Genomic DNA, 12,235 nt, shown 5'->3' with positions numbered 1-12,235 from the left:
CATTAACAAAATCTTATAAGTAGTGTTTCTATCAAATTGTCATCGTGAAACATATTAATGCATGTCACGCATGTGCTATGGGCTTTGACTATTAATGTCACAGTTAATGTGCTGAAAAGTAAAAAAAAATGACTGTATAATGTGAAAACACAGAGGCAAAATAATATAAAGTATGTCATAAATGTAAATTAGATATACTGTAAATCACATAATTTTCATTGTGAATCTCCTACAAATCTGATTTATAAGAAGGGAAATCATGAATGGGATATTTAAAAAATAAGTTACCCTTGTTTATTTCATCACATTGGTCAATCTAAAGGACGTAATTCAAAGACAAAATATAACAGGACTAAGACTACTAAAAATTAATTATATTACAACCAAATGAAGTAAATCATAATGTACCGATTGCATTCATTATTGGAATTGCGATTAGAGTAAATTTGATTTCCTGTGATATATCCATGGAGGGAATTTTTTCATTTAAATTAATCTACTCTTGTTCATTTTTATCACTTTGATCAATCTTAGGGAAGTAATCTAAAACCTTTGATGATGACGAGGCTGTCACGGTGAGCTGCGTCTGTTCCTCTACCGTGTCACGATGATCTGCGTTTGTTCCTCTACCATGTCAAGATGAGCCATGTTTGTTCCTCTACCCTGTCACGATGATCCGTGTTTGTTCCTCTACCATGTCACGATGAACTGTATTTGTTCCTTTACCCTGTCACGATGAGATGTGTTTGTTCCTATACCCTGTCAAGATGAGCCATGTTTGTTCCTCTACTCTGTCACGATGATTCGTGTTTGTTCCTCTACCATGTCACGATGAACTGTGTTTGTTCCTCTACCCTGTCAAGGTGAGCCGTGTTTGTTCCTCTACCCTGTCACGATGAGATGTGTTTGTTCCTCTACCCTGTCACGATGAGCCATGTTTGTTCCTCTACCCTGGCAAAGGGATTTTCTATGCTTCTTGTGAGTTCTATCTCTTGATGATTAACAAACTGAGCGCTTTGTCCTTGTTCCAGATTGTCAATTTTCATATAATATGAATACAATCTTATTGATAAGCTTGCTTTATAAAATTGTCACCGTGAAACCTATTTGTGAATGTCATACATGTATTTTTTTCCAGTTATTGCTAAGGCTGTGACTATATTGAGCCTTAGATAATAATATTTCCTGAATCAGACAACTTTTTACACAGGTAACAAAAACTTATGATCATATGAAATCATATGAATTAGCTCTTATCAAATGAACCATTAAAATCTGAAAAACCAATTAGCGAAAACAAAAATAAGAAAACAGGACATCATAAGCGATGATAAATCGTTATTAAATAAAATCAATAAGTTGGTAGCCAAAAATATCCAAAATAGGTCTGGTCTTTGTCCCTGGATTACATTCTTTTGATTAACGTTATGGCCTTGGTTCCCTTGATTACTCTTTCACAATTGCTGAGTGTAATGCACGATCAATGTCCATGTTAATTTTACATCTTAAAGTGAGTTGTGGAATTGAAAACGATACGGTTTTTTTTTTCCGATTCATAATATATTAACAATATAATTGAAAATATATGAAACTCAAGTTATTAAACAAAAATAATTAGTTAAATGTATGAATATTATTAGCATTAGATGTTTCACATTTATTTCATGATTTCAAAAATACAGATACAAAATTGTCATAATGCTGTGGTATATAATATAACCACCATTAGCATAATTAGTGACACACTACTGTAAAGGTTACCTAAACTAGTATTTTATTGTCATTTTTCAAATATAGTATAAAAGAAAAGAAATTTCTCAACGGGCCTCGCAAAGATTTAACTTTTAAAAGTTAGAATAGAATCGTGTGATAACGAAACCCAAAAATAATGGTACATCTCTGATAAAAAGAATGATAACGGAATAAAAATACAAATTAGCTATGTAGACATATTTATTATAATGATACAAATATGTGTAGGATATAGATTGAAACATGTCTAAATAAAGCTTGTGTGTTTATTATAGGCACAGAGTACTTTGGTTGAAATATCAGACGAACTGATTCAAAGATACTCGAAATATGATAAATGCCAAAATATGTTTTGATTTTACAGGTTCTCAATTTTGTTCCTGGTTCTAGTTAAATAGGTTTCACTAAATATCTAAAGTAAAAATATGATATTTGGGTTTTACAAGTTTTAGTCTTGCTCAGGACTTTATTTTACCTCGGTTCAATGTCTTTTTTGGTATATAAATGTTGACAATATGGTAGTATTTAAATATATTAAACACTTCCAAAATAATTAGAGTGAACTCATGATTACAATTGGTGTTAACATTAATGTTACTAAAATTTTTCTTACTATACTGTAAAAGTCAACTGACATCACTTCTTTGTTTTCTTTAACATAAAGTACAACCCAACAACCCATCATCTTTACTTAGGAAATTTCACATGATCTTCGTCTCTCGAAATTAGTAATAATTCATCATTGAATTTACTACACACAAACATGTTCTGATGTTGGTCCATTGTTATACCCATTGGGCCTGACAGATTTCCATTCCTGAATGTAAAATGACCTTGTAGTCTGAATCAAGGACAGTAACTGAGGACACTATATATCATGTATAGCGTATTATGTTTCCATCTGTACCTAAACGCGATAGACCATCAACAGACTCATCATCACATACCTTATCATTTTTTCCAGTGTATATGTTGATTAACATTATACCATTCCAAGGTGATTGAAATCAATGTTACAATGGTAATGTGTCAGTGCAATAACCTTGATCTCTGTCTCAGTATTTGAATGACTTTTCTACTGCTGATATCAATGGTGGATATAATGTATGAATCAAATGCACAAACAGCAACATGATTATCATTGATAGGTGTTGCATCAGTGACACTCATTTCAAATTCAACTGATGATTTTTTTTAATTTGAAAAAAAATGAAAAAAGAAAATATTCTATAATCCGAAGCGTTATGAACATGAGCTACAAAATTACCCCCTCCCCCGTTGAAAATTATTGGTCCAGTGGCCCCAAATTACTTAATGTTTACCCATCAATTTAGTACCAAACTAACGGTAAAAGCATAAAATATAGTCGGGTCGGAAACTTTTACCAAGCTCCAACAACTGATATATCAGTTGTCTCACGAATACCAATGACGGCAGCACGGACCCCAACAGCATCATAGCGTAACACGATCCCAATAGATTTGCGGTCATACAAATAATTCGTCATTTTAAATAACTGGATGGACTGGTACCATGTTACTGTTATTTGTTCGCATGCATCCTTGTTGAATGTGTTTAAAACTTTGTTGGTATGGCATTAAAACACTGTTTCCATGACCTTTCAGTTTACCTCAGCTTAAATAACTAAACAATCCACGGGCTGTTTGATATCGTCGTGCAAATTTCACTAATATAATTTGTGAGATGTAGTATCACCTGACTTTGTAATGTTCAACAACATGTAAATTTGTAATCTACAATGCCAACGAAAAACCTTGCATTTTAGTGTCAAAACCCTTGAAGTATATACCTGTATACTTAAATAAAAAGGAAAAAGATCTTTATTTAAAATTGATTTCGATACCCTTTAATTGGTTCTATCTCTGCTATGTTATAAAGAGTGGGTACTTTTGTAGTCTGAATCTTTATTAAGACATATTTGTCTTTTACAAAACAACGTTAAACGCACTACTAGGAACCCAAGACTCAACATTATTGATAACATATTCCTAAAGTTTATCTCTTTATCACTGATGCATTTTGTGGTTCATAGTGATATTTCGTTCATTTTTTCCTTTTTGAATGATTTAATCTGTACAACTGAAATTATGAACTACGAGGAAATAAAAACCGGGAAATTCCACGCGGTTACAATTCATTAACCTGATTAAATAGATAATACGCTTCACTAAATGGCATAAATATCACTAAAATACTAGAACAATGAAAGAAAACGTCTACTCTGTTCACTCGTATGTGAAAAACGATTATTGATAAAGAGCACATGTCAAGGTATAGACTCAAACGGACAACAGTTTGTGTAGTGCCTTAGTTGTGAGGGAATGCATTTTATGAGTCATTGCTGTCTACTTCCGAACACTGACAATACCTAAAGCTAACGAGAGGTAATCTAAAGGACTAAAAGTCCTAAATCAGTACTGTTTTTTATGACTCTTAAACCAATCTCATTCGTGAAAATATGAATAGAAATATATCTAGTCAGCATCCTAGAGCCTCTTGTTCATATATTCTTGTGTGAATAATAATGTGATTATAATGTGATAAATGGGGTCACCATACGGAAGAGTAATCACGGGAACCTAGGTTATAGCGGTAATCAAAAGAATGTAAGGGACAAAGACCAGACATGGAAAACAGACATTCACAACAAAGAACATAAATTGTTATTTAGGTGTAGGGTTAAATCATTAAGAACACCAATACTTTCTTCATTTTGTTTAGAGTATGCAAATTTATTTTATACATTTTATACATTTTTACATTTTACATTATTTGAATGTTCATGATCTCGATGAAATATTACAAATTACTATTAACCCTTGTTTCATATCCTTAAATGTCTACACAAAATTACCAAAGCGTCAGCACTGGGCCAATTCAAATAAGTCAACATCAAAACAAATTGTCCTGAAGGTGAAACAAAATGTCCTTCCATCTGTTGGAATATCCCTTCAACAGAAGTTTACGTAGATTAATATCACAACTCATACATTTGATAGAACTCTCCGATATTACTCGACATTTTGATTCATGGTAGACTTTTTTTCAAGTTTGGGCGTCTGGAATAAAGTAACATTGATACTAGGTTGAGGTCGTCTCTATCACTAATTTAACGTCTTCATGACCTCATTGACCGTTCGGTGAATGCACCTGCACTATGATAACCAACTTGTTCATACTATCATATTTGTACACTTGTCGTTGAATTGAATGAACAGTTCGCTTGGAGTTACTAAAATAGCGATGGACGCTTTCCCTGCCAGATCAACTCCGTGTATTCAGTATTTTTTAATTTGCATTTCTTTTTCTTTTATTTCGAAATGTTTTTTTTTTCTTTTGTTTTCTGGTTTAAATTTTTGGGTTTTTTTTGTTTGTTTTGGTTTAGTGTTTTTTTTTAAGTTGTTTATCTCATGTTTTCTCTTTTGTGATTTTTTTCTTTTTATTATTCATGCATTATGTGTTTTTTTTTCACTACCGGATACCTTTATTTCCATTTTTTTCTTTTCTGTTTTTATTTTTAGCTTTTTTTTATATCATTTGTTTTAACACACAATGGGAGCATTCATTTAAAAGCACTATACAAGCGTTAGTTTACCTTGTGTTTGATGAGCGTTTAGGGTGCTCTAACGTAATGTGCGTGCTGGAAGCCTAAACGTCTCAAGGTGTGTCTGAACTGTAAATCCCTGTGTTTCATATTTGGTCCGCGCTTGCCCGAAGTGGACAGAGTTCAACATGTAACAGTTGTAATAAGTGTGCTCAGTGACCACTTTTTAATGAATGAAATCAAATACCAATAAAATGGTTAAGAGGGCTTGCATCAATAGAAATATTTCTTGTTCAAATTTTCACGTAAATAGGTACAACCACTACTACGTTGAAATCCAAAGACAGCGAATTCTCCTTTTTATTAAGAAAAAAATAAACAACTCATCACACCAAATTTCCGTGGTAATTGCTGTTAGGATTTTTTATTGCAGCAGTTACAGTGTGTGTGTGTGAGAGAGAGAGAGAGAGAGAGAGAGAGAGAGAGAGAGAGAGAGAGAGAGAGAGAGAAATGGTACGACAGAAAACGTACCATAATACGGCCTGTCGCCGTAAAATGAATGAGAAATATAAATCAAGAAATGATATTTTTTATTACAATTTAGAATCCCAAAGGGGGCCAAGTCATTACAATAACTCACCTTTAAAAACAAATATAAACATGTAAAGCGAAAATTTTATTATTCGTTGTGGCACTTTTTTTTTAAAAGAAAAACAAATATGCGTAGGACACCATACTTTTGGTTCTCTCTTTCGTTTTTTTCATGGAACAGACACTGCAGTCATGTGATGCCATCTTCACCTGGTGTTTAAAAGAAAAATATGCTTCAATTTCAAATTTTGTTTGGTAGGAACACTTATATAACCCCTTGTTAATCGTTCCAAGTATTGAATATCCTTTTTTTTAAGTTTTGCAAAACACAATCTTATACAACCACAAGGTAAAGGTCGAACTTAGTGTTATTGAGATAAATTAAGAAACACAAGCAAGATTAGTATAGATCCCACTTTACATTATGTTCAAATTCGGACGCAGCATAGGTTTCATTTTACGACGAAAATGCAAGACATAAATAAGAAAAATACGTGGGCAAGCTCACTTCGTGATCCCCTGCTCATCTTTCTTTTTTGAAAAAAATTTGTAGATCCCCCCTTGGGCGACAAATGGCAGAATTAATGTTTTGCATCAGGAAACAACATCAATCTGATGGAATAATACATGGATGAATTATGGCAACATGCAACAGAGAGCATGTGTAAACTTCATCAAATTCTATAGATGTTTTTGGAATGTATAAGGAACTAAAAACATCATCAAAATGATAAGACTCTATCTGGATGACATTAAAGATCACTATCTGTCCAGGAATATATTTAGTCTGTTTGATAAGCATATCTTTATGTTGTTAATTAGCAAAGGTAAAGGTTACAGACACAAAAATCAAGATGTATATGGCATATGTTTTATGCAAATGCCTTTTATGAGCCATTGCTGTTTACTCTTAAGGCTAAAAGAGGCATTAAACTATGGAAATGACCCCAAAATATCAATTTCCTTCTCAAACATGCAACATATAAAAACATATTTAAAAAATGAAGATGTGAATGTTATGGGGCATATGTTCATTGTATACAATTCCAGTGTTACTTGTAATCATTGTTATGTCTGTCATTTTAGAGGAAGTACATGTAAAAATTAGGCAGATCTTATGATATGGTTGACACGGGGTAAATTCTTGTACAGTGAACTTTTTGTTCAAATGTAATGTATATATCATATGTAAGTCAAAAATACAAAGTTTCTTTCAGTTCGACTATGGATGCCTCAGAAAATGATTTTAAAGCTCCCTAACAAAGAAAATGAATTCTGCTTAAATTAAAGAGTTGTCTCCATCTCTTCAATAAATTTCAGTGCCTTCTGAGTAAGTTATTTATTTTTATCGTTGAAGTTAATGAAAAACAAACTTTCAATTTTGAGAAACGATGCACTTGTGATATATATAAATGGACGTACATTTTTTGAAAACAAAATTTCCCATATACCACCACTGTCTGATTTTTGTATGGGCTCCTTTTTAATTATAACATGCAAATATTGTAAAATGTAATACATCCCCACGAAAAAAGGCTACATATTTTGATTTTTGTCATTAAGTTCCTTTATAGGTCTATATGATGAAATGTATAATTATTCAATCCAATTTATCTGCTCTTAGGAGATACTCCACTTTGAAAAATTTATATTGTATTTTACTGGCATTTAATGAGTTTTTTTTAATTTCACAATCTCCTTACAAAGTTTTGTTTCGTGATTAGAGAGTCCTTTTATATGTGTATTTATTGTCAAAATCATGTATGACACACCTTGCTAACTGTCCATCAACAACATCGCAGAAACTCGGGCATTTTCCAATCTCATACAGAATAGGACATTTTCTGTCACGCAGTGAATATTAGTAAGCAACCTCATTGACTAAAAACATAGAAATTAAGAACAAGCAAGACCTCATTACTCAATTCATATATGGAATATCGGTGATCAATTTGTAGGACAATGTCTGATATAATTACTCATATTTATGTATTTTTAGATTGTAAAACATAATCTAACAATATTTTAAAGTTAAAATGGCATAATAGTGTATAATATGGTAAAAAAAACACACAAAAACAAAAAAAGAAACATCCTTTTTTTAGTTCTCAAAATAATATAAAATTTAATTTAAGAATGAAGAATGGTTTGTCTCTTTGTTTGTGTGTTGGCTTCTGTCTTTTGTTTGTTGTTTAAGTTAAGAGCGCATGAACACATCAAAAAACATGATAAAAGTGATTTATGAAAATTTTTGAATAATTACACAAGTATTTTAGGAAATTTTCATCACAGCAAGTTTTTTTCTTCACATTTTAAAGAAAACAAAATTGATTTATCACATTTGGGTCTCAAAGAACGAAAATTATAATATAGTGGTGCAAAAATGGTCTATTTCATTTTTTTTTTTTTTCTAAAGGCATTTACTTTTTTTTACTAGTATCTACTTAAAAAGTACAAAAACAATCCCAAATCAAATATTTGTTATCAATAATACGGAATTAAACCACCATATTGGCTTTCTTTTGATGATTCTTTGAAAACCCCCCATCACTCAGGGGGCGATCTAGTATCCTATTAGGATCAAATTATCTGATCTAATGAGTACAAGTCTGCACCCTGAGCCTTATTAGAACTAAGTAAACATTGTCAGCATCTAGAAATTCTCACCTAAACTATCAAAAGAACCAAAAAGTATAAATAGTAGCCCTTTTGAGACTAAAATCATACCAAATTTTGTTGCGGAACCATACAAGAAGAAGATTCAAATATGTTTACTGATGGTAATACTCCACACAACAAAGGCAAAACTGGTCTAGCAGGAAGCCACAAGGTTAGTAATGCTGGACGGTTCAAGAAAGGTCATACTCCATGGTCGAAAGGTCTCGTTTTTGAGAATGCAGTTTCATCAGATGAAGAAGAGTCAAAAGCTTACATCCGAATGAATCTGCAAGATCACCAACAAGACGACATCAAAGCTGATTCCGTATCCAGGACTGACAGCTCACAGGTGGTAAAAGAAGATGGAAGTGGTGTGATTAAATCCAGTATGATCCTGCGGCCACGGTTCCTGAAAGCAGACAAAGAAAAGGTGACATCAAATAATTCTCATATTATTGAGAGTGAAAAGATGTTTGACATGTTCAACTTGGCGTACCAACAGCACAGGGAAACACCAAAAACTTGCAAGAGGCCATGGATGGAGCCACATAGTGACAGAAAATGGGGTGCCTGTATCATGTACAGAGTTCGGTGTGCAAACTGTTGGTTTGCGACTCCAACACTAGCAAAGTTGTACTCAGAAGTTGAAAACAACAAGCCAGGGCCAAATCCAGCCGGTACTAACATTGCACTAGTTTCAGCAGGACTAGATAGTCCAATAGGAAGCACCAAGACCCAGGAGATTTTAGTGCATGTAAGTGTTCCACCTCCATGCAAGAGTGGTATGCAGAGAAACACCGACCGAAGTTATGGTAGAGGAGAACAAGGACGACATGAAAGATAAGGTTGAACAAGTGAAGGCATACAACAAAAAGAAGGGACAACCAGAAAATGTGATAGATGTGACCTTAGATGGCAGGTACCCAACTGCAACAAGGTCCAGCAGGAAGAAACCAGGGTTGAATGCATCACAGGCACAGGTGCTTGCGATTGAACAAAATACTCCATGGAAGTTTGTAGTCGCAGCATCTCAACTAAACCAGCTACGTTGGAAGGGAGCTTGGCTCAGGGGAAAGGGATTTGATGCAGAGTGCCCAGGCCATGAAGGTTGTACTGCTACCCTTCATAGAACTATACCAATATCAGAATATGCCATGGGAAAAGAAATTGGAAATCAGCTTGCACTGCAAGGTATGCTTATCCGTTATGCCACAACAGATGGAGATGCACGTTCCGCTAAAGGAGTAGAAGATTCCATACATGTACTGTATCCTATGTGGGAAGTGCAGAGACTGGCTGACCCAGTACATCTAAGCTAACATCAATTCCGAGCGGGAATGCGAGCTGAGTTTAGTGAGACCATGTTTCATGGACAAACTAAAGAAGATAACAGACTTGAAGAAAATGTTTAGCCTGGACTTGAAGTGTCGCAGTTCCATGATACTGAACCAGTTAATGAATGAATATAACAAGGACACAGAAAAAGTATGTAAAAAATTACCTACCATCCTTTCAACTACAGTCCAGTGTTATGGTGGAGACTGTTCATCTTACCTTAAGGAGTCTGTGGTATGCAAAGGTACAGTCAGTGATAACTGGTGGACCAGATCCTTTTATCTAAGCACTTACAACATCACTGTGCTGAAAATAGATGAAATTGATGAAATCATACTGCTAGAACTACTGAAAATGATACTTAGTGAGGAAGCAGTCAATAGCATGAGAATGTTCCACACAACAAATAAAAATGAAGGAGTTCATCGTGCATTGAGTGTGAGTTTACCAAAAAATGTAACTCATGGAAAAAACATGGAAGGCAGAATTCAATCTGCAATACACAGGACCAACAACAGACCTGGTACATCAGCCAAGATGAAAAGCATTAAAGTGTCTGAAGACTGTGAGACCTTCTTTGATAAAATGGACAGAGAGTATACTTACAAAAGGACTTATGAGCAGAAACCTGAAGTAAAGACAAGAAAGTTACAACAGGCAGCTGTCAGACTGGAGGAACACAAGATTCATAAAGAGCTCCACAAAAAGAGACCAGACTATGTAAAAGGGCAACTAGATCCTGTACCAGATGAGCTGATGCATGATGCATACTGCAAGAAGAAGATGCCTAAGTAAAAGACAGACAGCTTAAAAAAAATCAAAGGTCCTTTTAAGGACCACCCAAATCTTTCAAAAAGATTTCTTATATTGATACGAATAAAATGAAATTTAATGAATAAATGAACACTTTCCCCTGCCCATTTTCTTTTAAATCCATTAAAATACCTTAATTATTATCTGGCATCTTAAGGTGCACTAAACAGGGCAGAAAAGGGGCAATGTGACCTATACATTCCCCTTTCAACACACATGTTTGCCTACTGTTGTTGAAACCATGTGGTTCCAACACCAGATGGGCTACATTTATGCATTTGGTATTGTGGCACAGGTGTGATACATCAACAGCTGCTAACTGTGCAGCCCTATGCTGCATCATGTATGCAAGCCTGTGCACATATAATAATTTCCACCAATGGCACCAGGAAATCTACAATTTATGACCCTATATTTGCCATTTGGTGTACATGACCCGGTCCAAATAAAACATTCTCCATTTAGCCCAAGACCACATTTTTCTTCTAGCTTTTGATGGTACTTCTGAAAAAAAGGCATCCATTTTGTAAAGTTACTTTTTCAAGCAAGATTGAGTAGGAATATTTTTCAAAAAGAGGATTTGGTACCCCTCAAAACCACAAAAAAAAGTCCAAATTTGAGATATCCAACCCCTATCTTTTGAAAAATGGCTAAATTATGCAAAATTTCCTTAAAATATAGTAAATTTGATATATTTCAATAGTACTGTACCTCTACTACACATATGAAACATAAAAATACTCACCAATACGAAAATGTAGCAATATCAGCTGTTTTTGTATGCAAACATACCTCTCTATTAGGCACGAAACCACAATTAATTTTCCCACTGTCTTCTTTATAGCCTTTCTGTAATTTAAAAAATTCCACCGGCGCAATTCAATTCAGATTTTCAGGGATGTTTATTTGAACCTTCCAACAACTTATATAAAAAATATAAAAAAAAGTACCATTATTTTTTCCAATATTATGCATAAACACAGAGATACCCTAAAAAATGACCCAAAATGTTTTCCGGATGTCAGAAACTTGACCTTTTTTGACCTCACAAAATCACAACCTAAATGTCAAATTTCTCATTTCAACACATCTACTAAAATATTTCATTATTCCTCTTCCATTTGAGCACAAAAAGAATGAGACATTCTGAAAGGAAGTGTTTCTAAAAAATGTTTGAAAAATCCCCTATTATTATAGGAACTATATTCGTACACAACGAAAAGCTAAGGGCAGATAATTGTGGTCTCGTACCTACAGTAACCGTTTTTTTTTGTTTGTTGGGGTTTAACGTCCGAGCAGCAATATTTCAGCTATATTCAGACGACCTACAGTAACCGTGTGCGGTTTTAATTTGTTAACACCTCCGTCAGAACTCCGCTTCAAACATCATGGTAATATTGTCGTTGTATGTTTCTCTTCTTGGTATATAACTTCGCTTCTTCTTCGACAGATACCTACCAAGATGTCATTGTTTTCTCGTTGCACTTCGATTTCAAGCATTCCGCCGTTGACCGTATTCAC

General features: G+C 34.0%; 1 long non-coding RNA gene across 1 annotated transcript in view; it reads right to left on the bottom strand.

Moving 5' to 3' along the window:
- Positions 1 to 11,204: 11,204 nt before the first annotated feature.
- The window catches only part of LOC148600073 (uncharacterized), a 71,014-nt gene continuing 69,983 nt past the window's right edge, over positions 11,205 to 12,235 (bottom strand). Inside the window, exon 4 of the long non-coding RNA XR_015918073.1 lies at positions 11,205 to 11,559. This is a non-coding gene — a long non-coding RNA (uncharacterized LOC148600073). The remainder of the gene's footprint in view (positions 11,560 to 12,235) is intronic.

The sequence above is a fragment of the Perna viridis genome, chromosome 13 (genome assembly GCF_037379345.1).
Source record: "Perna viridis isolate PV_CMFRI_1.1 ecotype Kerala chromosome 13, ASM3737934v1, whole genome shotgun sequence".
Classification (NCBI taxonomy): domain Eukaryota; kingdom Metazoa; phylum Mollusca; class Bivalvia; order Mytilida; family Mytilidae; genus Perna; species Perna viridis.
This window is presented reverse-complemented; position numbering and strand designations above follow the sequence as displayed.